The 23,596-nt window shown below is 40.4% G+C and overlaps 1 protein-coding gene across 1 annotated transcript in view; it reads right to left on the bottom strand.

Annotated features, from left to right (window-relative positions):
• LOC139728024 (low-density lipoprotein receptor-related protein 1-like) overlaps positions 1-23,596 on the bottom strand; it is a 232,661-nt gene that overhangs the window by 173,828 nt on the left and 35,237 nt on the right. The window lies entirely within an intron of this gene.

Raw genomic sequence — 23,596 nt, 5'->3', positions numbered from 1 at the left:
AGGCAAGCTTGCCTAGTACCTCCTTGATTAGAGCAATGACAATTTGTTGACATCCAGGGAAAAACGCAGGGAGGGAAAATGCCATCTTCTGTACAAGGACATGTTTGCATTGGTATTACCACAGATTGCCAGACATTGTTGAAGCGTTTTCACGTGGGAAAAATCCATTTCATGGTGAAAGGCATTTGAAGTACTTCCGTATGTGTGGGACAATGTTTGGGTTGACTGCATAAAAACTTCCTGACATGAGTATGTGAGGAAACTTTTGGACATTGATCCCCCCCCCCCCCCTTTACTGGTGGGAGGAGTTTGTCATTTTGTTCGTTTCTGTTTTTTGGGGAGGGGGTGGGAATTCTTAGAGTATTGGTTGTTGTTGATGTCATAGGGTTTCTATTTTTTCTTCAGATCCACGAAAAATCAACAGACATGAGCCTGTACATTATCATCTGCCAGAGCACAGGGTGCTGTGAATTTGACCCCACTCTCGTTACTGTGGCAACTGCCCGGCGCCACCCAGACCTCTTCACTGTGCCCCAGAAGGCACTTGAGATGGGGGAAATATGCTTCCCAGGCCCAGACGCCATCTTCAATCCCTGACATGTCCCTCAAGCTTTGCTTCACCCATCCCACAAGAGTCATAGCTGACAAACACTAGAAAGGCAAACACATTTCCACTGCCCACATAGATGTAGTAGCACTGATGACTTCCCTAATATTTCAAAGAGTAAGAAAATGTGGGCTTTTGGCTACAGTATGTTTGACAGACAAGGACTCTTTTCATTCTTGTCCAGTATCATATTTATTGCCTCTTGTTAATGGAGAAAGATAGTGTTGACTATCATGTGATGTACCTAGTACTTTTTCTTGAAGGATGTTGTAAACATTGACTGCCTTATATACTCTTTTATTCAGTGTCTTATTGATCTCAGGTGGAAAAGTTTGCTTATAATAAACCATCATCATTTTTCATTTGCCTTCCCTTTGATAGCTAAATATGACTTTTCCATATCTCTTTTTGGGTTATCCTATACACTGTACTTCCCAGGCAAATTAAATTTAACTTAATGTCCATGTAGGTGATACACACTCTATCAAAGACAGTTCCAACTGTAGAAGTTTAACTGTCAGAGTACTTCATTTGTCACTTGGAAGATAATGTAAAATGCAATCCCAATTTAAACCTCATCCAAACCACGTCGAAATATCACAAACAAGCTAAACTAAGATGACATGCAGACTGCAACTTGGTGGGTTGTTTTTTTTTTTTTTTTTGTAGTTTTTTTGCATCACAGGTTGTAAAAAAAATGACAATAATACATACAGACTTCTCCAAAAACCACTTGCATACATATACGTGTGTATGAAGGCCACTGATGATTTTGCAAATGGCATTTGAGATTACAATTGATGTGAGATTACTAGCAATCAACTGTGAAAGTTTCAGATTATAAAGGACTGACAGTTACTGAGAGATCTAGCATTCACAATTAAACGTGACACGCTATTCCTTTTGACACAAGGAAGGAAATTTGAATGAGGAAGGAAGAGGGTAAGTGATCATCGGAGTAAGTTTACCTGTTTGCAAAATAACTCAAAAAGTTGTGAACAGGAAATGTTGATAATGACATATGGAAGAGATGATTAAATTTTTGTAGTGATCTGTGAATTTTTATGCCTTTTTGAAGAATTTTTTTATCTTTTGCAGATAGGGTCAATGAACTTAGAAGTTCAATCTGCACGTATTTGAGGTTTGCATACAGGCACTTAAGTGTGTGCTCTGCTCAGGTGAGGCGCCGCATAGCTGGAAGTTGATGACGTAAACAAGAGGCTTTTATATTGGGAAATTGGGCTATTTCAGCATGCCTGTATAAAAATGGGTGGAAATATTGTAAAGCTGCTTGGTAGAGGTCTGCACTATACGAGTGCTTTTCTAGTTGGTCTATTCACACTTGCAGTGAAATACTGCAGTATTTCGCACAGTATTTCTTAATGTGTATGTTAAAAAACACCATAAAATAACCTCTGAAAATACAAAATACACGTATACAAAATTCACAAAATACCATGGTATTAGGGTTGGTAATGAAAACTTCATGCGAAATATTCAAGCAAGCTCTGATTGCGGATTGCAAATCGTGCCACAAAATACCGCCCACTGCACTGTAGCGTATTTCTCATGTGACTGAGCACACTTCTGTCTTCTCCCCACAAGAGGTAATGGACCAGAAATTCAGTGTACCACGATATTTCGTGAATAAAAGTGGTACCAACTAAAATACCGTGGCATTTCACTGATTAGAACAGTGACACATAATTACCATGGTATTTAATTTCACTGTCTTAATGTGAGTGCACTTGTTGCAATGTTAAAGCATTCCCAGATACTTCAAGAGTTTTGAAACAATGAACGCATAGTAAAAATTCAGTCTGTAAACTACAACATGCTGTAATAGTGGATCTGGTTCTTGTTGCTAACCTAATTGCAATCTTGTCAAAAAGTATGAAATCCAGGTTAAAGAGGGCCCTTGCAGCTCTCATACATGGGTGCTGAGAGCATCTTCAAACATGCACAGCTCTTCTTCTGGTCAAGTTTACAGGAGCCCCTCCCCCCCCCCCCCTTCTTCAGTCACTCCACTTAACGTCAGGGCAGCAACAGCACAAAGCCCCCGTAATAAATTGCCAGTTGATGATGGATCTCCATCCCCCTCAATTGCTCTAGAAGATTCCTCGGAGTATGTAAAAGAAATTTGGAGTCAAAGGCACGGCTCTCTCGCCTCTCTCGTCTCAATGTTGGGAGTTGACATAACATGAGCTGAGAGGGAAATTAATGAGAAGGAATGCCTGGAGCACCAGTCTAGGTGACAAGTCGACCCGAATAAGTCACATTACAGGAAATGCTTTCTCGCCACATTTCCTTCACACTCACAAATAGTGTTGCTACAGGGGCAACTGGGACATGTCTGTGAAAACATTGAATTTCGACAAGCACTGATGCATTCTTGCTTGACAATGTATAAACAAATAAAGAAACCTACAATGCCTACACAAGCTCTAGCTTCTTGTAAATTTCCTTCATTTTCCTCTCTCTGTTCTTCTACATAGAATATCTGCATGTGACTGTATCGTATGCCACTTATTGCATATTTCTTTATCGAGATTAAATAACTTTGCCTCTTGTTTGTGCCTAAGAAAATTATGTGCAGTGTAAGACCACAATGTATTCTACACTTTTGAAAAATATGAAAATACACTAATTGATATTGAAATTGAAGGAAGACCTTCATAAAGGAATTCCCTTTCCTCCACTGATTTTCAATTCAATAAATGAAAGGAATATCAATTCTGAAAAAAGTGACTTTTCTCCAGAACATCTTATACTCTGTAATGGAACAATCACATACAATGCACAATCCGCACCACTAGTTCACAGTTACATGCTATTTTGGGGGGGGGGGGGGGGGGGGGAGGCATCAATTTATCAAAAAATAGGACAGAGATCAATTACATCATGATTTGAGGTACAAATGACCCTTACATTATACCATATCATAAATTTCACTTATAGCATTCTATCAAAGTTATAACACTATAATGCAAAATCTATAAAAGCATAGGACACACAAAAAAAATGCTGATAACAAACCTCTACTCTTTTTTATATTACAATTTTTTTTTTATCATCGTAATCATCAAGTCTGAAGTCACTGCGTGTTTGCTAAGTTTTATTCTGTTCTTACTCTCTTTCGCTTTGTTCAGTAAATATTGTTAATTTCTTGTTTAGTATTAAAATTATTGAAGTGCTCTGAGTCTATATAGAAAAGGTACTATATGAATATTAGTGGTTATCATTATCATATTTACTATTGTTATTGTTATTAATACCACTACTACTACTACTACTACTAATAATAATATAAACAATGAAAACAATAATAATACTGATATCATAGTTATTATCATCATTATTATTATCATTATTTTTATTATTATTATTATCATTATTATTATTACTACTACTACTACAACAACTACTACTACTACGACTACTATTATCATTAGTCATAATGTACCCATCAATGACTTTACAGAAAATAGAAATATGACAATCCTACCTAGTAACTCATTAACTTTTATGCTGTTACAGACTTGTTTCAGTATCTGTTCCTCTTGAGATGTTGACTCTTTCCTAAGGTTTATTTCCCAACAGGATATTTCTTTTTTTGACAGCTACTTACATGTGAAATTACCTGTAAATGAAATAAATAGTGTAATGACAATTGGAGAAGTCGTCATCTCAGGTTACACAGTGTTAATTTGTGACTGAGAGCCCCTTAGTGCTTTGGATAGTACCATCTCATAAACAACAGATTAACAATGTTGGTCTGTAAATTCAGCTTTTGTCGTATTTACCTACAATATTTACCTACCACATGACTCGAGACTCTCTTCGGAGGAATGAAATCCAGCAAATTTTGCCCCCGGAGAAGACGTGTTCAACTGAATTTCAATTGTAATTCCATCCCAGTTGAATGCAAATAACTTCACAGAGCAGGTGCCTTAGAAAAACAGTAAGATTTAGGACCCCATTTACACTCACAAATTGAGAGCAATCATTGGAGAACAATACCCCACTTAGTTTGAGACTTCAACCTTAGTTTCGTTTTTTACGCCCAGACCAAAATTGGACAAACAAGCACAACTCTGTGATAACATAATCTATGAACCCATGGCACAAGACTGAGTCTCTGAACACTAGAGTATTTGATATGCATGTTTAATTACGTTAATTTGTGGGTTCAGAGAACAAAGGAGTACTGTATATGCCGAATAATTTGAGGGGTTTTGTCTTTGAAAAAATATATCAACTCTGATCCTGACATGAATGCTACGTACATGCACGCACATATTTTTCAATCCATTGCTGCACTCAACAATCGTGAATTTCACCACTCACGAAATTGTTGGGAAGTAAAAAAAAAAAATGACTTCTTGAATGTATGGCACACATAGTACACTGTACTCCTTCATGCTTGTGGGATATACACTACAATAGAAGGGAAAACCTCTTGGGTATAAAAGACAGAAGGATAAAACAATACCGTTTCCCAAGATTCACTGTATTTTAAGTACATGTACGTGGGGTTCCTCAAACTTTACGCTTGGAAGCAGCATTCAAAGGGTCCTGTAAATCGAGGACAACCCTCTCAAACTTTCGCTTCACAAGTCTGAACAGGGCTTTGCAGACTGCTCTTCCCTGCATGCCGATGCATCCATCACATCAGCTTAGTTTGGTGGTCATGGGATACCTAACTAATATCTACCATTGCTGCATGGCGGATGCAGAGCACCTCACACCCGCGGAGATGGGCCTCCAAATTGAGGGAGCTCAGCTTTGCGAGCAAACGGGATTATGGGAAAGTCCCATCATGCTCCAGTACAATCTACATCCTGCACCAGTGAAATTCTTGGATGAGATAGTCGCAGGCAGAAATATGCAATGCATTCTGATACCCTGATTTTTTTCTCAAAGATGACAATATCTTAGTCTTCACAATGATTCTTTAAAAGCGACATTGATGTCAAGAGAACACATTGTGGTCGCTGAGATAGAGAAAGTAGCACAAAATCATACTATACTGATGACAACATGAGCATAAATCATGGGTAACCACAAACTATTGCACTATCAGACGTTAGCCATGGATAGCCCCTTTTTGGCACAAAGTATCAACCAATTCAACTGAAATCCACAATACTGTATAAAAGCAAATAATGTCATGACTCAGTTTGATGATGTCATTGCCATGTAAGAACTTGGAAAGGAGTTTCTGTCTCATACCACATCATGATATATAGCCTCCTTCTTTGCCTCAAAATCCCTTCTGGTTAACCACTTCTATTCACACACAGTCTGACAGAACAAAACGTGAAGAGAGGCATTTAAAAAAAAAAATAGACATTTGAAGTCTAGTATGTTTGCAATAAAAAATTGCAGACTTATCCACAGTGATTTCAAACCATTTTTCATAGTATGCATAAAATGGTTTAAAACTAAGAAAGCATGGCAGCCTTTAGACCAGTATCACTGGGGTGTATGGAAATAAATGCAACATTCATCAGAAGAAGAGGAAACACCTGTACATCTGTTGACAGGTGAAGACACATTTACTCCTAAAGTCAAAACCTGTAACCTGTTGCTGATCCATCATTACCACAAGGGGACTAAAGAGGAAGTGATTTTTTTTTAATCCCCTGAAGCATTGTCATACTATGACAGTTAAGATGGGAGCTCCCTGTTCACATTGGGCGCAGTCAGACTGGCAAAAGATCAAGAAAATTAAGTTCGCGATCTTTAAGATCTCAAAGTTTTACCAGTGTGACCACAAACTTCCCATGAAACTTCTTGCAAAACTTCTTGCGAAACTTCCCACTCCAACAAGGGATATTTTCCTCATCCCCGCCAAACTTCTCAATCTGTTTGCGGGCGGTGTCTCCAAAGCGTGAGGCCATTATCATGTACAGTATATGCATTGTTACGTCACAATCACTAGCCATCGGACAGTGCGCTCTTTCTTCTTTCTTGCGCGCGCGTTCCAATGACCCAAACTTCTTGATCCAAGTTTGGCTGCCAGTGTGACCGCACAACAAAAGATCTCGAAGACTTCGCAATCTTCAACTTCTCAATCTTTTGCAAGTCTGACCGTGCCTATAGGTGAAGTTTCAACTGAGCTGACATAACTTCAAAGTTAACATGAAATTCCAAGCGCAGTCAGAAAAATAATGACAGTGAAACACAAACACATTTAGGACAGCATGAATGTTCTCCTACTTTACTGAATGTCAATTTATCTTGGATCAACTATTACACTCTTAACAAAATGATTTTTATTGTGTTTTTTGTTTGGCTAAGCCATGGATAGGTTGATATAAGTTGGGTTCACATCTAAATCCTTTTACCGTAAGGTTTTCAAAACTTGAAGTTTTGTAAACTACGATAGTCCCCAAGGGAACTAAACTTCAAGTTAGTGTAGATGTAGACGCACATGGTTTTTAAAACCACCACAAAACCTTAAGGCGAAGACACCACGAGAACACCATAAGATTTCTTAGGGTTTTGTCGTAGTTTCGTCGTGGTTTTGGGAGTGCCCCCCACAGAGCGCTGAATCTACGACAAATGTGAACGGAGTTTTGTTAATCACGACGCTCTTGTGGTTTTGAGTGACCTTTTCTATCATAGTTAGCGTTTAACTTGAAGTTTTGCTAACTGCATGTAGGTGTGAACGGCATCGAAGTTTTGTCGTGGGTAAGGGAAGGAATTTTTACGATCGTAGTTAGTATAACTTGAAGTTTTGGGATAGGTGTAGACATGGCTACTCAGAAAGTATACCCCATAAAGCATAACAAATAGCATGCCGTGTGAACACAGTTATCCTGAAGCTCATGGTTAAGTGTGCTGCTCCCCTCCCCATAAATAACTCCCAGCAAGTGAACAGCTTTTTTTTTCTTTGTCAAGCTAGCAGTCTAGCTGCATTATGTACACAACAATAAACAAAGAAATTTTCTGGGAACAGGTATTTGGCATGAAATCAGTGTCATCATTAGTCACACATAATTTTTTTTCTGAATTTTGTAATTCAAGTAGTGATCACTGACATGATCCTGAGTCTCTTTTTTTTTTACTGACGAGGACTGTCTTGTGAATAAACTCGCAATTAAAGGAGTGACTTATCACCTTTGATGGTAGCTTCCATCGGTGATTACAGGGATGGTATAGTTTTGGTGGAGATGGGGCTTCAGGCTCCCAACTATTTTTGTGAGATGATAAGAAACCTCTTAAAAATATGAAAAAAAACATACAATTCTAAGAGGAAATCATAGTTCATTTAATGAAAATTGGTCTTAAAAATAATGGCTGAGATATCCAAATACAGTTTTGTTTTACTTTGTTTTTGGATATCTCAGCCATTTCTGAACCAATTTTCATCCAATAATAGCTGAATTCCTCTTAGAAAAGTATACTCTTTCACTATTTCATTTACAAGGTTTTTAATTATATCACAAAAAGTTACAATCTGAATCCCCCATCTAATCTTAAACTATACCATCCCTTTGAGTATTGTGTGAACAGGGCTATCAGTTGACACATTCTCAACAGAGTATTGGCTGAAATGGATGAAGTGATTTCACAAATTAAAAGTCGAGCTGAGACATGACGGTAAATCAAGAGTGAATCTGGACCACAGTCTCGACAGATGCAAAGATTTACGATCCCTCATGGAACTCTAGGCAAATTATCACCAAGATCTATATGACTTGCACTTGCACTTTGTGATCAAAAGTGTGAATCCGTACTGTGAATTTGTACATGAAAAAGAATATCAGGATATAATCATTTATGTGTTGAAATTCAAAAGTAAAATATGTAAGTTTACTGTCTTTTATGTTAATAGTATTCATAGAATCTCCAAAAGCAACTGGATATTCCAATGCCTACTGAAAGGTATGAAAAAAAAATTGTTCCGCAAAGCAGATTCGAAATTTGACTGATTTGGAAGTTTTTGACTATACACATTCTTTTACATAAAGACATGTTTATCACCCATTACCAGGGATCTCGCCAGCGTATATCACCCTTGTCGGCCCCGACAAGCGTGCGGTTTGAAGAAGCAATTGCCGACAAGGGTAAAACTTGCCGACAAGGGTAACACCACGCGTGAACTTGCCGACAAGGGTAACTTGCTTGACGAGCTAAGTTCGGACCAATTTCTCGCCTTTTTCAGTCTTTATTATCTGGCTAGAAAAGAAGCTAGATGTTGAAAGCAGCTGCAGTTTACATACTTATACAAGCGCAAAAATTTACCCACGCAGTCACCGCACCGATCACAACAACGCGGCTCAACAGAGCGACGTCCAAGCTGATACCAGGGAGGTCTCACCTCCCTGCTGATACACAACACATCACACACTTGCTCACTCACATGCGCTCTGATTTGGGATCCACACACACATGCACAAGCACCCAGCCGGCCACTTATCCAGCCGCCTGCGTGTACAACGCTACAGTGTATTGTGAGAGGGAGAGAGAGGACGGGAAGAGAGGGTCGGAGGCCGAGCGAGGCTGAGGAAGGCTGACACGTGCTCGCTTGTTGTCACGCTTGTTGTCGGGTTACGCAAAAACAAACGATATGAAATGCATGCCCCCCTCCGCCAAAGGTTGTATTTTTTTTTTTTTTTTGGCTGCTTTGGTTTGTTTGTTAGTTTGTCTGCCTGTCTGTCTCTCTATTCGCAAAATAAGTCAAAATTTGGGAACAGATTAGGATGAAATTTTCAGGAACAGTTGGTTGGTAAAATGGCGCAAGGAACAGATGATTAAATTTTGATAGTGAGCAGGATTTATAATACCACCGAAATTCACCGCCAGGATCCAGGATCTTTAGACTGTTTCGTATATTTGAAAGGATTTGTATCAATTCTTTAGGAAGCTGGCCATCGGCAATGACGCAAAATTAGATGCGTTCAAAGCATTGCCGCAGAGAGAAAATTAACTCCATTTTTCGTTAAAAAAAGAAAAGAAAAAAAGAACGTGCGATGGAGTAAGCAAATGCAAATTGTTATTTAGGTTTTGGTATTTTCAGTGGGTTATCTTTTTTAAATCTAAAAAGCCATGCGTTCCATTTTAGCCTTTTCAATTTCTATGGATTTGTAAACGTCATTCGTGAATATTCCATTTTCCTTCTCCGGGCCGAAATTTACAGTAATTCTGTCATGATGGTCTTTCAAGTTCAACGTATACGTAATGCTCCACGTGCTTCTGGCTTGGTTTGTTAAAAGGTGGGTTAGGGGGCCTTCATGGGCAGAAAATAAATGATGATCATTCATCAATGTTCCCAGTTGGTTTACATGCTATGTACACGCTGTTTACGACCACTGAAGCAAGGTGGCAGTACGCGCGACATTCTTTATCTGACACCTGGCTTTCGTGGAAATATCATGGAAATTTCCACAAGCCATGATATCAAGTTTCCCCACTGCTTGAGGTCGTGCTTTTTTTTTATTCTTCATTACGAACATCAATTTGTTCAACTTGAAAAGTGTAGATAATTTGCTTTGAGGGAGTGTTTCTTTCTTCTTCTTTTTTCATTGCAGCATCGGTAACATTTTGTTTTGTTCATCGTCCGTGCATGGCAGGGGTTCATGGGAGGAGAACGATAGGAATGACTGGGGAGAAAATAAACTGCAAAGAAGGAAGCATCTTTTGAGCGAGCTGTCTTTGTTTTTCTCTACACCAGTGTAGCCCCTGTTAGGTGCAACATTAAAGATATGTTTTGTACCTTTAAGCATAAAATCTACGTGTATGAATGTGCCAACTCCAAAGTGAAAGTCAGCTACTGTGCAGTAAATGGACATTCCATTTTGGCCACTCATGCCATGGTCAGTCTACAGTGGACCATGCACACTCTAGTGCTCAGTGCGGTTCCCATGGCAACGCACACATGATATATGCCAGACTGGACCATGGGATGGTGAGTCACTGCACCACTCCCCTTCTCTCTCTCTTTCTCTGCCCCTTTCCCTTTTCTCTCTCCATCTCAGGTAACTTTTTTGTCTGTTTCCTAGAAACAAAGGGGAGAGAACAAAGCTATGAAGTTGGAATATTCCATTTTTGTTAAAAGTTCGGAAGAACAATTTATTTGAGTATTTTTACTGATGAAGAAATCAGGAAATACATTTTGTTATGATTGATAATGTATAAAGAATAATGTATGTCGATATGAGATCGATTGAGTTCTTGGTTTGCGTTACCTGAACAACCAATAACCCCTCAAGTACAGTATTACCCCTATTCATCTAGCAAGATGGTACAGCCATCCCCATCTTGCATCAGCCAAGCCATCCCTCTTCCTCTTTCTGAACTTGCCTCTTGGAGGAAGAGGATGCGATTTCAACTTCTTTAGTAAAGATTCTCAACTTTGATCTCCTTTCAGGTAAGCAAACCATATTGAATCAGCTTTTTATGATATTCGAATTGAAGAATTATCATTCGTATGCCGTTTTAGATTATTCTGCATAGGGATATGAAAGATTTTAGATGCACTTTGGTGATGTAAATCGTCACAACTTAGTTACCACGTGTCTATGCATATGGATAAATTGAGTGAACGATAATTTTAGTAGATTATTTGGAATATACTATCACTAGTATATTATACTAATACCTCAAGACATGTACATGGTCATTTGTACATTTGTTCAGTTTGGTTTAAATGCTGCGCGTGATGCAACAATTTTATGCTGGAATTGCATGACTTTAAATGAAAGTCACATAACTTTTTGGATAAACCAAATCAAGTGGTATTGTCAGGACGATCAGTTAGACTGGAGCTATCTACCTGTGGCAGCAATACTACATCAAGCTCGGAATGTATCTTTTCGAAAGCTTTGCTGAACAGATTGTGCATCTGCCATACTTATTTCTGCATGCGTTTCATGTTACAAAATTATACTAACTGGATTAATTGATAAGAATTGATGATGTGATAATTGATAACTGTATTTCAGAAATATAATGAGTCATGATTGATTTACCATAATTGGTAATACTAATAAGCTAGCTCTTTCTGAACTTGCCTCTTGGAGGAAGAGGATGCGATTTCAACTTCTTTAGTAAAGATTCTCAACTTTGATCTCCTTTCAGCTCATCCAGCAATGAGGAGGATGGCCCTCTTACAACAGACCTAATTGGCTGAAATGCAAATAATTACAAAACCCTCGAACAGTGTCAAATAGAATAAGGAATGAATGAAGATTAAGTTTGCCGTGTGTAGATACACACGTATAAGATAATGTGATCAAGAGTTTGGAAATGCCACTGGCATGAAGTTTTTGTAAACATTGTAAATAATGTATATACGTTTCTTTATATGAACATTAAAGGAAGCTATATATCTCCTTTAAAGACAGTTGTCTTAATAGTTATTGATTAGCAGTCATGGTAGTAAATTTATTTAAATTACTCCTTACTGGTGAGCATAGTATGCATGATGGTGAGTGTGAATGAAAGTGTTTCACCATGCTGTATGTGTGAATGTGTATCCAGTGTGAATGTGTATAGTTGTGACTGAGTGATGTTGATGTGACTTGTTGCACACTGTACATATGTTTGAAACCTTCCCGTAGACCGAAAGGTGGGGATATATTGTGAGTGTTAGTGTATGTTAACATAATAGTACATACACATAACAATAAGCCCAACCAAAATTCTTCCGCTGCGTATTAATATCTGTGTTTTTATGAAAGGTCCTCCCCCACCCGAAAAGTTTCGGCGCTACAATTGGTAGCAGAGCGAGGTTGAATTGTTTAATTGTTTAAATGAAATGTTTATTAAGTGTTGTTGATTCATTGTTATGAGTCAACTTGTTGCAATTTTGTTCACTTTTTCCATGAGTGCTACTTGTTTCGGACAGAGAGTGCTATAGTTTTACGGGTTATGAATTAGGGCTACTTGCCACAGTTTCCCTAGTTTTACGACCGCTTGTGTTGACGTCATAACACTTGTCGGCCTTGGCTGCTGGTAGCTGGCATTGCCCTGAGTGACCTTTGGGCTCACTCTCATTTTTTTCTCCCTCTTTTTGCAAAGAGTCCCCTCTTTTCTGAATGAGAGAGTGATTTTAATAAGGCATTTTGTTTACTCTCTTGCTTTGTTTATGCTCAGATATTTTTTTTTGTGTGGAATTAATACACTGAGTTTTGATTTGTGTCCCTATTACACAGTTTGTTTATATTTTTTGAGATTGAATTGAACTGATTGTGTAGGGATTGCTAGCGGTGTAGGCTGGTTTTGTTGTTAATTCTTTTGTTTTGAGCTATCTTCTCTGGTGTATTGATATAATCAAAATGTCTGAAACTGGTGAAGAAACTCTAGGTGCAACCTTTGCACCCCCTGAAGACAAGCTTGCACCCCCTGAAGACAAGCTAGATAAATTTCTGAAGGAAAGTGGCCTTACAATAGACCAGCTAGAAGAGTTGGTAAAAGACAGCTCCAAACCCAGTCCTTCGCCAGCTCCACCCCCTGTTAGCAATGGCATGATAGGAGTTAGTGCCCCAACTGTCCCCAGACTCCCCCGCTTAGGGATATTTTCGGGAAATACCCCAGTGAAGCAAGGGGAAGTTGAATGGGAGACTTTTATGGACATAGCTTTAGAAATCATTAGTGTACCTGGCTTGGATGAGGCAACCAAGAGGAGGGAAATTGTGACCCGCCTTGTGCCCCCTGCCCGAGACTTTGCCAAGCAGGTCCCTCATGATGCCCCTGCCATTGACATTGTACAATTTCTGAAAGAAATTTTTGGGAAACTAGAAAACACGAATCTCCTGCTCCAGGAATTTATGAGCATGACTCAAACAAAACACGAGAAACCTTCTGACTTTCTAAAACGTCTGCAACTACAATTGACCAAGTTAATAAATGCTGGAGAAATTACTGAAGTCAGTGCCCCCAGCAAACTTTTGGACCGCTTCAAAATGGGATGTGCAGACGAGTACATTTTGTCTGTCACAAATCTCCACCATCAAATAATCCCACCTCCCTTCAGCCACTTGATTAGTGTTGTGCGCGAGGCAGAGGCGACGTGTGCAGCAAAGCTTGCGCAGCATGCGGGGAAGGCAAGTCCCAAGCCAACCGTGCAGCATCTTGCGCAGCAACTAGGCTCGCTGCAACTAGACGGCAAGAAGGCAACCCAACCTGCCCCAAAGAAATCGTCCCCCACAAATCCACCCAAGCCTCCACAATTCTCCCATAGTGCTCCAAACAGACCTCCCAGGATTCTCGTATGCTACAAATGTGGAGAGCTCAATCACTTCCAAAGTGATTGTAAGAACCCTCCAAATGAAAAACGAAAGGAAGAGAATATCAGAATGAGAAATCAAATCATCGAAACTTGGCATGCCATGAACGGCACGAAGTCCCAAAATTCCCCAAACGAATAAGGACCTCTGCTGGAGGGCTGGACAGAGGTTCCACAAAGAAACGCCCTAGAAAGTGTCATCAAAGTAAACTCCCCAGAACAAACTCTACCCAAATCCCTCCCAAATTAATTGGCGAACCGTGCGAGTCCCCCTGTATGATTGACGATGTAGAGACCACATGTCTTATTGATAGTGGCAGCGTGGTTACTACAATACGGAAATCGTTTTTTGACAAGTATTTGCGCGACAGGTACCCAATGCACCAAATTGAAGGTCCCCTTCGAATAGAAGGTGCAAATGGGCAACCAGTGACATATGAAGGGTATGCCGCAATCCCCATCTCCCTCCCCAAACAAACAATAGGGACAGATTCCCCTATCGAAGTGCTAGCTATAATTGTCACATGTCCTACCTCATGTCCCTCTCCCATCATAATCGGTACTAATGTGTTCCGTGAACTTGCAAGTCAGTGCAAGGCACAATTTGGCCCACATTTCCTAGATAGACTCTCTGTACCCACATATGTTCATTCATGCTATCAGAAAGCTGTTCACGACTCCAAACTTGGCAATCCCACATCAGGGGAGGTAGGAAAAGTGCGTTGCAGGCTTAGGCGCCCTCTGACGGTCAAACCCGGTCGTGTGGTTCGGGTAAATAGCACCGTCCAAAGCACGCTACCCCCTGAAGAGGAGCATGAGATACTCGTGCAAGAGTTTGAAGGTAAGTTGAAAACACCCATCAACTTACACGTGGTCAACTCCATCCACAATGTACAAGGTAAGAAGGCAAGGATTAGAGTTATTGTAGCAAACAATACAGCCGAGCCAATTACCTTGTGCAATCGACAGATCATTGCTGGGGCATACACTGTCATGTGGAGTAGACCACTCGAACAGGTATGTATGAATTTGGAAACTATGATGACTGACATTGACTCTGACTTGACACATACAGACCAGACTGCTACTTGTTACTTCACTTCCGCACCTAGCAAGGAAGTTGACAATGACAATGACGATACTGCCGACTATGACATTGCGCCCACAGTCCCCCAAGAAGTGTCTGACTGCTTGAAGCAGAGATTAGGCCAGCTTGAGGGACTGTTTGCGAAAGATGACCTAGACTACGGATGTGCGAAGGGCGTGGAGCACAACATCAAATTGTCTGATAAGACTCCATGGAACGCCCGCGCGCGCCCCATCCCTCAAAACATGTATGAAGAGGCCAGACAACTCTTCCAAGAGCTCTTGGATGCTAAGTTGATCAGGCCCTCAGAGAGTGCTTACAGTTCCCCGGTGTGCTTGGTACGCAAAAAGTCTGGTAAGCTTAGGATGACGGTAGACTATCGACAACCTAATAGGCGAGTCATTCCTGATGCGTACAGCATACCTAAGATAGAGGACTTGTTCAATGCTCTGCATGGCTCTAGATTCTTCACGGTGGTGGACCTGAAAGGTGCATTTTTCCAGGTCCCCCTCCGTGAAGAAGATAGGAAGTACAGTGCATTTAACACTCCATTCGGACTCTTTGAGTTTATGCGCATGCCCCAGGGATTGAAGTCTAGTCCTGCACAAATGCAACGTGTGGTGGAGAGATGCCTTGGCGACTGCTCTCTGAGGGAAGCCATCGCATACATAGATGACATTGTCATCCATGCTCCCACAATGGAGGAGTGCATCGAGCGCACCGTCAAAGTCCTCCAGAGAGTACGTGATTTTGGCCTGAAACTAGAAAAGGGTAAGTGCCATTTTCTGTACGAGACAATCTCCCATCTTGGGCATGAGATAAGTGGTGAGGGAGTTCGCCCATGCCCAACCAAGGTGAAAGATGTTCTCGACTGGCAAAGGCCAAATAACGTTCAACAATTGAGGCAGTGGCTGGGCTTTTGCGGATATTACAGGAGGTTCTGTAAGAACTTCAGTAAGATCTGCAAACCACTAACAGATCTCTTAGTGGGCCAGTCCATGCCACGCAAGACTGCCAGTACCCCCGCCGAGCGTTCGAAGGCAAGAAGGGCGCAGTTGGAGCCATTCAGGGAGAGATGGACAAGTAGGTGTGAAGAGGCATTCAATGAGTTGAAGAGGGTCCTCACAACTGCACCGATACTTGGCTTCGCTGATCTCTCCCAACCGTTTGAGCTCCACTGCGATGCCTCGGGATACGGCCTGGGGGCGGTACTATACCAGGAGGCAGATGGCGTGAAGCGCGTCATCTCCTATGCTTCACGCGGCCTCAGTCAGTCTGAGAGGAACTACTGCGCGTGGAAACGCGAGTTCCTCTGCCTCAAATGGGCAGTAACGGAAAAGTTCTCGGATTATTTGTACGGTACCAAGTTTGTTGTCATAACTGACAACAACCCCCTTACTTATGTTATGACATCTGCCAAGCTTGATGCCACTGGCCAAAGGTGGGTTGCAAACTTGTCTACATTTGATTTTGAGATCCGTTACTGCCCTGGAAAAAATCTGAACGACGCAGACTCCCTCAGTAGGCGACCTGATTTACAACCGGATGGAGACATAATCCAAGATGAGGTAAGTAGCCAGGTCGAGTTCCTACGGTCCCGTGTGAGGCAAGTTGAAAATGAAGAGGTAAGTGCGCTTTTCCAAGGCTATGTGAGTGAAAGTGATGGCAACAGCCCAGCACAGTCTCAGTCACCTGCCATAGCAGTTTGCTTGGCAATGCAGCCGTCATCGATTCCTCAATCGTATATTGACGGGCTGCAAGGCGACGGTTCCCTCCAAGGTATGAGCCATGCTGAGTGGCAACAGTACCAAAGGGAGGATAAGGACCTAGCTCAGGTGATCCTCTTGGTTGAGACTGGGAAACAGCCATCACCACGGGAGCGGAAGGACGCAAGTCCTGAACTCCGCACCCTCTTCCGTGAGATGAAGAGGCTCACATTGCTAGATGGTGTGCTGTACCGTCGAACGACAGACCCCTTGTCCCGGGAAGCAAGATATCAAATTTTGCTTCCCAATAGTCTCATTGTCAAGGCCTTGCGTGGCATTCATGATGAATGTGGGCACCTTGGCTTTGACAAGTGCGTCTCGCTTGCTCGAACTCGGTTCTTCTTCCCTTTCATGGCCACTACAATCAATCGATGGATTGGTAAGTGTGAGAGGTGCACTAAGAGGAAGAAGAAGGAGGAGAGAAGCGAGATGGCGACGATTGTCACTACTCAGCCACTAGAGTTGCTCTGCTTAGACTTTCTAAGCATCGAGCCTGACAGTAGAGGTGTGGAGAATGTCCTGGTCATGACGGATCATTTTAGTAAGTACGCTGTGGCCGTACCAACGAAAGACCAGCGCAGTACTACAGTTGCCAAGGCACTGTGGGACAATTTTATTGTCCATTATGGCTGGCCTGCTAAGATCCTGACTGACCAGGCACAGGACTTCAACTCCCAGCTCATCAAAGAGTTATGTGCTATGGCTGGAGTTGAAAAGGTCCGCACCACTCCTTACCACCCGCAGTCAAACCCCACTGAAAGGTTCAATCGTGTCCTTCTCGACATGTTAGGTTGCCTTTCGGACAAAGGTAAGGCTGAGTGGAGGCGACACGTCAGTACACTGGTGCATGCATATAATGTGTGTGAACATGACACCACCAAGTTTTCCCCATACTTCTTGATGTTTGGTAGGAACGCACGATTGCCTATCGACATCGCACTAGGTATCGATCCCCAGTGGTCATCAAAGAAAGACAAGTCCAGCTATGTGAAACAATTGCGCGAGCAACTTCATGAGGCCTATGATTTAGCAGCGCGCAATATGGCAAGTAGGAGCAGCGCGAACAAGAAGCGCTATGATCAAAAGGCTAAGGCCCCTGTCTTGAGTGAGGGTGACAAGGTCCTCGTAAAGAATGTGCACTTGCGTGGAAAGCACAAATTGGCAAATCGATGGGGTGATGACGTGTATGTAGTGTTATCTAAAATAGGTGACTCTCCGGTATACCGTGTTCAGAAGGAAGGGAGCACTGCTGCTCCCAGAGTCCTCCATCGAAATTTGTTGCTGCCATATGACGGTCCCCTGCCATCCGAACCTCAAGATGACCCCACCCCTCCCCCAAAACCTACCACTAGGCAAAGTCTCAAACCAAAACAAACACAGGTTAGTCACAATCCACCTGAATCGAGTAGTCATGTTTTGGATAGTGATAGTGATGACGATGATGAACGCATCTTCGTTCCAAATCATCCCACCCCTTGCGACACTGAGGAAAACCCAAATACTCCAACGCAAATTACTCCTCCTATCGACATTCCCGTTAACATCCAAACACCCGAAGATAAGAAAGATGTGGTTGACAATGTAACTGAAAATGTCGAACCTCTTGTTCTAGTGAATGATGAAACCCCAAATGATGTAGCTGAAGACAACTCAACCCCATCAATTAATGAGGTAAATGATGATGTTCATATGGATGATGAGGTAGCTGAAGAATTACCAGTTGATAATTCTGGTAATAGCCAAAATAATCCACCAGTCAATGAGAGTGAAAGTCAAGCTAAACCTCCAGAAGTAAGACGTTCTGCCAGGACCAATAAGGGTGTCGGCCCTAACAAACTTGAGTATCATTCCCCTGGAGAATCGTCTGATGCAGACTTCAAATTAGCACTTGTCCAACAAATGAGAGCATTCATGGAAAATTTGTTGTAGTAATTTGTGTGACTGAAGGGACCATTGAATCATCCCAATTATGTGATGCATTAATTAGTATGTTATCTGTGCTGTATTGGAACTAATTCCGATAAGTTTTGAAAGTGTGCTTGAATGTTTGAATGAGTGTGAGCCACCAGATTGCTAAATCAGAAATAGTAGAGTTTTGGTGCAAATTTAAATAATGTAAGGACCACGGCAATTAGAAAACTAATACTTTGCTCTGGTTTAGTACGATTGGAAAGGATTAAATATCCAGTGATAAGGTTAACTATCACGTACTGATAGAAGGGCTTAAAACGAGATTTAAGTCATGAAATCAATGCCCTTAAAAGTAGGATTAGACACAATGAGGGTATTTACATTAAAGTGTGGAAGCCAAATTAGGGTGCCAGGCAGACCAACCACGGCGCACTGACTGATCGGAAGGCAGACTCACCAGCCACTGAGCAGACCAGAAAGGCATCACTGTCTATACTGAGGGCAGGGCCTTTATGCTACGCTAGACCAGAGGAGGACAGCGTTTGAGCAACGGTTGCTAGGGTGAACGCTTGGGTGACGTTTGATCAGTCTGGATTGGGATCTCCAGTCCCATACTTATCCTGTTTAGCAGTAACTGTCATAAACTTTGATTATGAAATTAATTCTGCATTTTGCCAGAAGGAGACTACTGCTACTTGTGTGCCAGATATTGGAGTGAGACTGGATGCAGCGTACTACAGAGGTAAACTGCAGATGCATAGTGTGTGGACACTGCTGAGATGCACATTTTGATGCTACTAACTGCAGGAATAGTACAACTGTATTAATTTCCGTGTCAGCTGAGCCGGAAACATTCATAGTGATACTGGAAGAAGCAGAGATTTCTTCGTTTGACTATCATTTGCTCCAGAACTCGCTCAGACTTTGTTTTGTTGCTACTGTTTCATTATTTATGAAGGACTGAGTAAACCTCCAAGATGGACTAGCAGCCCTTTTGATGAACTGCCTGTGAGATGTGTTATCATGGAGATACACCTACCCTATGCTGTACAATGTACAGAGAACTATGGTTATAGGATGAGAGTCATCCCTTGGTATATCTATCCAAATGCAGAAAAGCAAGTGTTAGTGGATAGAGAGGAAATTTGTTGTGAAATGTTTGTTGCTGTTTATTGTTTTCATATCATTGGAACGTTAATGTTGTAACGTTATGCAACGTTAAAGTTGTTATAATTATGTCTGTGCAAGATGTGGGCACAGTATATTTTGAGTTAGTGTTCTTTTAAGGGGGGAAGAGTATGTAGCCCCTGTTAGGTGCAACATTAAAGATATGTTTTGTACCTTTAAGCATAAAATCTACGTGTATGAATGTGCCAACTCCAAAGTGAAAGTCAGCTACTGTGCAGTAAATGGACATTCCATTTTGGCCACTCATGCCATGGTCAGTCTACAGTGGACCATGCACACTCTAGTGCTCAGTGCGGTTCCCATGGCAACGCACACATGATATATGCCAGACTGGACCATGGGATGGTGAGTCACTGCACCACTCCCCTTCTCTCTCTCTTTCTCTGCCCCTTTCCCTTTTCTCTCTCCATCTCAGGTAACTTTTTTGTCTGTTTCCTAGAAACAAAGGGGAGAGAACAAAGCTATGAAGTTGGAATATTCCATTTTTGTTAAAAGTTCGGAAGAACAATTTATTTGAGTATTTTTACTGATGAAGAAATCAGGAAATACATTTTGTTATGATTGATAATGTATAAAGAATAATGTATGTCGATATGAGATCGATTGAGTTCTTGGTTTGCGTTACCTGAACAACCAATAACCCCTCAAGTACAGTATTACCCCTATTCATCTAGCAAGATGGTACAGCCATCCCCATCTTGCATCAGCCAAGCCATCCCTCTTCCTCTTTCTGAACTTGCCTCTTGGAGGAAGAGGATGCGATTTCAACTTCTTTAGTAAAGATTCTCAACTTTGATCTCCTTTCAGGTAAGCAAACCATATTGAATCAGCTTTTTATGATATTCGAATTGAAGAATTATCATTCGTATGCCGTTTTAGATTATTCTGCATAGGGATATGAAAGATTTTAGATGCACTTTGGTGATGTAAATCGTCACAACTTAGTTACCACGTGTCTATGCATATGGATAAATTGAGTGAACGATAATTTTAGTAGATTATTTGGAATATACTATCACTAGTATATTATACTAATACCTCAAGACATGTACATGGTCATTTGTACATTTGTTCAGTTTGGTTTAAATGCTGCGCGTGATGCAACAATTTTATGCTGGAATTGCATGACTTTAAATGAAAGTCACATAACTTTTTGGATAAACCAAATCAAGTGGTATTGTCAGGACGATCAGTTAGACTGGAGCTATCTACCTGTGGCAGCAATACTACATCAAGCTCGGAATGTATCTTTTCGAAAGCTTTGCTGAACAGATTGTGCATCTGCCATACTTATTTCTGCATGCGTTTCATGTTACAAAATTATACTAACTGGATTAATTGATAAGAATTGATGATGTGATAATTGATAACTGTATTTCAGAAATATAATGAGTCATGATTGATTTACCATAATTGGTAATACTAATAAGCTAGCTCTTTCTGAACTTGCCTCTTGGAGGAAGAGGATGCGATTTCAACTTCTTTAGTAAAGATTCTCAACTTTGATCTCCTTTCAGCTCATCCAGCAATGAGGAGGATGGCCCTCTTACAACAGACCTAATTGGCTGAAATGCAAATAATTACAAAACCCTCGAACAGTGTCAAATAGAATAAGGAATGAATGAAGATTAAGTTTGCCGTGTGTAGATACACACGTATAAGATAATGTGATCAAGAGTTTGGAAATGCCACTGGCATGAAGTTTTTGTAAACATTGTAAATAATGTATATACGTTTCTTTATATGAACATTAAAGGAAGCTATATATCTCCTTTAAAGACAGTTGTCTTAATAGTTATTGATTAGCAGTCATGGTAGTAAATTTATTTAAATTACTCCTTACTGGTGAGCATAGTATGCATGATGGTGAGTGTGAATGAAAGTGTTTCACCATGCTGTATGTGTGAATGTGTATCCAGTGTGAATGTGTATAGTTGTGACTGAGTGATGTTGATGTGACTTGTTGCACACTGTACATATGTTTGAAACCTTCCCGTAGACCGAAAGGTGGGGATATATTGTGAGTGTTAGTGTATGTTAACATAATAGTACATACACATAACAATAAGCCCAACCAAAATTCTTCCGCTGCGTATTAATATCTGTGTTTTTATGAAAGGTCCTCCCCCACCCGAAAAGTTTCGGCGCTACACCAGCATCAGTTATCGCCACCAGGATTCATTTTTTTTTCGTTACTCCGCCAGATTAATGATAAAATGATGCTAGATTCTTTATTCTGAAGGTTCGTTAATCCAAGAATGATTAAGAAAAAATGTCCGTTCATTTCACAACGAAATCAGTTTTGTCATTTCGAACGTTCTGCCAGTGAAATTTCGGAATAAAACGACGGCACAAAACAGCGTGTTTTCGTACTCTAAGGGTCTGTTATTCCGACAGAAGTAGTAATGATGAAATAATAAATTGTAGATTCTTTATTCTGAAAGTTCGTTAACCGAAAATTGAATAAAGAAAAATGTCCGTAAATTTCAAAACGAAATCAGTGCGTCATTTCAAACGTTTTGCCAGTGAAATTTTGGAATAAAACGACTGCCCCAAAACAGTTGCAGTTTTCTTACTCTGAGGGTTCGTTACTCCGACAGATTAATGATAAAATAATGCTAGATTCCCTATTCTGAAGGTTCGTTAATCCAAAAAATGATTAGAAAAAATGTCCGTTCATTTCACAACGAAATCAGTTTTGTTATTTCGAACGTTTCTGTCAGTGAAATTTCGGAATAAAACGACGGCACAAAACAGCGTGTTTTCGTACTCTATAAGGGTCTGTTATTCCGACAGAAGTAGTAATGATGAAATAATAATAGATTCTTTATTCTGAAGGTTCGTTAACCGAAAATTGAATAAAGAAAAATGTCCGTAAATTTCAAAACGAAATCAGTGCGTCATTTCGAACGTTTTGCCAGTGAAATTTGGAATAAAACTGCCCAAAAAACAGTTGCACTTTTCTTACTCTTAGGGTTCGTTACTCCGACAGATTAATGAAAAAATAATACTATATTCCTTATTCTGAAGGTTCGTTAATCCAAAAATGATTTTAAAAAATGTCCGTTCATTTCACAATGAAATCAGTTTTGTTATTTCGAACGTTTCCGTCATTGAAATTTCAGAATAAAACGACGGCCCCAAAACGGTTACAGTTTTCTTTTACTCTGAAGGTTCGTTACTGCGAAAGAATAACGATATAATACTTTAGATTCTTAATTCTGAACGATCGTTAATCGGAAAACGATAAAGAAGAAATGAAAACGGTTACAGTTTTCTTACCCTCAGGGTTCGTTACTCCGAAAGAATAATGGCAAAATAATACTCTACATTCTTAATTCTGAATGATCGTTAATAGAAAAATTATAAAGGAGAAAATATTCGTTTATATCCAAACGAAATCAGTTTTGTTATTTCGAATGTTCTGCCAGTATAATTTCGGAATACAACAACGGCCCCAAAAGGGTGTTTTCTTATTCTGAAGGTTTGTTATTCTGAAACAATAACGATGATAGATGATAGATTCCTTTCTGAAGGTTCGTTGATCGGAAAATAATAAAGAAAAAATGCCTGTTAATCTTCGAACGAAATCAGTTTTATTTTGAACATTCATCTGTAGTACCGACCTTTGGTGTTGTTGTTGTTTTCGATTACAAACCTTCGAAGTACTCAGTAATGAATCGTTTCATTTTATGATTAAACAAACCTTCGGAATAATGACCATCATTACATTTTTGTATGATATCTCTTTGATGTCACGGCCAAACTACCGCAGTATACCCAGAAATGAAAGTGCAACG

Source organism: Diadema antillarum, unplaced genomic scaffold (genome assembly GCF_040938485.1).
Source record: "Diadema antillarum isolate AM-2024a unplaced genomic scaffold, OU_Dant_1.0 seq00000161_RagTag, whole genome shotgun sequence".
NCBI classification, from domain to species: Eukaryota; Metazoa; Echinodermata; class Echinoidea; order Diadematoida; family Diadematidae; genus Diadema; species Diadema antillarum.
This window is presented reverse-complemented; position numbering and strand designations above follow the sequence as displayed.